This window comes from Oncorhynchus kisutch, unplaced genomic scaffold (genome assembly GCF_002021735.2).
Source record: "Oncorhynchus kisutch isolate 150728-3 unplaced genomic scaffold, Okis_V2 scaffold3972, whole genome shotgun sequence".
In the NCBI taxonomy this organism is placed as follows: Eukaryota; Metazoa; Chordata; class Actinopteri; order Salmoniformes; family Salmonidae; genus Oncorhynchus; species Oncorhynchus kisutch.
Window position 1 is genome coordinate 25001 of NW_022265917.1, and position 2500 is coordinate 27500.

At 52.2% G+C, this 2500-nt stretch overlaps 1 pseudogene; it reads left to right on the forward strand.

Moving 5' to 3' along the window:
* Nucleotides 1–2500, forward strand: part of LOC116372940 (WD repeat-containing protein 19-like) — a 26320-nt pseudogene that overhangs the window by 3323 nt on the left and 20497 nt on the right.

Consider the following 2500-nt stretch of genomic DNA (forward strand, 5'->3'; position numbering starts at 1 on the left):
GAGGCAGTGTGAGGGATAATGTTATGGTTTAAGGAGGCAGTGTGAGGGACTGGGATAATATTATGGTTTAAGGAGACAGTGTGAGGGATAATATTATGGTTTAAGGAGGCAGTGTGAGGGACTGGGATAATATTATGGTTTAAGGAGACAGTGTGAGGGATAATATTATGGTTTAAGGAGGCAGTGTGAGGGACTGGGATAATATTATGGTTTAAGGAGACAGTGTGAGGGATAATATTATGGTTCAAGGAGGCAGTGTGAGGGATAATGTTATGGTTTAAGGAGACAGTGTGAGGGATAATATTATGGTTTAAGGAGACAGTGTGAGGGATAATATTATGGTTTAAGGAGGCAGTGTGAGGGACTGGGATAATATTATGGTTTAAGGAGACAGTGTGAGGGATAATATTATGGTTTAAGGAGGCAGTGTGAGGGACTGGGATAATATTATGGTTTAAGGAGTCAGTGTGAGGGATAATATTATGGTTCAAGGAGGCAGTGTGAGGGATAATGTTATGGTTTAAGGAGACAGTGTGAGGGATAATATTATGGTTTAAGGAGTCAGTGTGAGGGATAATATTATGGTTTAAGGAGTCAGTGTGAGGGACTGGGATAATATTATGGTTTAAGGAGACAGTGTGAGGGATAATATTATGGTTTAATGAGTCAGTGTGAGGGACTGGGATAATATTATGGTTTAAGGAGACAGTGTGAGGGATAATATTATGGTTTAAGGAGACAGTATGAGGGACTGGGATAATATTATGGTTTAATGAGTCAGTGTGAGGGATAATATTATGGTTTAAGGAGGCAGTGTGAGGGATAATATTATGGTTTAAGGAGTCGGTGTGAGGGACTGGGATAATATTATGGTTTAAGGAGTCGGTGTGAGGGATAATATTGTGTGTGTCAGGTTTAAGGAGGCTGCCCAGGCCTATGAGAGTGCCAGGGACTGGGACAACGTGATCCGGGTGTTGCTGGATCACCTCAACAACCCTGAAGACGCCGTCCGCATTGTCAGGGAGACGCAGAGCATCGACGGGGCCAAGATGGTTGCCAGGTGGGGACAGACGGACAGACAGACAGATAGTCAGGCAGCGAGACAGACAGTCAGGCAGCGAGACAGACAGTCAGGCAGCGAGACAGACAGTCAGGCAGCGAGACAGACAGTCAGGCAGGCAGCGAGACAGACAGACAGGCAGGCAGCGAGACAGACAGACAGTCAGGCAGCGAGACAGACAGACAGTCAGGCAGCGAGACAGACAGTCAGGCAGCGAGACAGGCAGGCAGCGAGACAGACAGACAGTCAGGCAGCGAGACAGACAGGCAGGCAGCGAGACAGACAGACAGACAGTCAGGCAGCGAGACAGACAGGCAGGCAGCGAGACAGACAGGCAGGCAGCGAGACAGACAGGCAGGCAGCGAGACAGACAGTCAGGCAGCGAGACAGACAGTCAGGCAGCGAGACAGACAGTCAGGCAGCGAGACAGTCAGTCAGGCAGCGAGACAGTCAGTCAGGCAGCGAGACAGTCAGTCAGGCAGCGAGACAGTCAGTCAGGCAGCGAGACAATCAGGCTGCGAGACAGTCAGTCAGTCAGCGAGACAGTCAGTCAGGCTGCGAGACAGACAGTCAGGCAGCGAGACAGACAGACAGACAGTCAGGCAGCGAGACAGACAGACAGTCAGGCAGCGAGACAGACAGACAGTCAGGCAGCGAGACAGACAGACAGTCAGGCAGCGAGACAGACAGACAGTCAGGCAGCGAGACAGACAGACAGTCAGGCAGCGAGACAGACAGACAGTCAGGCAGCGAGACAGACAGACAGTCAGGCAGCGAGACAGACAGACAGTCAGGCAGCGAGACAGACAGACAGTCAGGCAGCGAGACAGACAGACAGGCAGGCAGCGAGACAGACAGACAGTCAGGCAGCGAGACAGACAGACAGTCAGGCAGCGAGACAGACAGACAGTCAGGCAGCGAGACAGTCAGGCAGCGAGACAGACAGGCAGGCAGCGAGACAGACAGGCAGGCAGCGAGACAGACAGTCAGGCAGCGAGACAGACAGTCAGGCAGCGAGACAGACAGTCAGGCAGCGAGACAGACAGTCAGGCAGCGAGACAGTCAGTCAGGCAGCGAGACAGTCAGTCAGGCAGCGAGACAGTCAGTCAGGCAGCGAGACAGTCAGTCAGGCAGCGAGACAGTCAGTCAGGCAGCGAGACAGTCAGTCAGGCAGCGAGACAGTCAGTCAGTGAGACAGACAGGCAGTGAAACAGTCAGACAGCGAGACAGTCAGGCAGCGAGACAGTCAGTCAGTCAGCGAGACAGTCCGCGAGACAGTCTGACTGTCTCGCTGCCTGACTGTCTCTCTGATTGTCTGTCTCGCTGCCTGACTGTCTGTCTCGCTGCCTGACTGACTGTCTTGCTTCCTGACTGACTGTCTCGGCTGTGATACAGTCAGTCAATCAGAGAGACAGTCAGGCAGCGGGACAGACAGTCAGG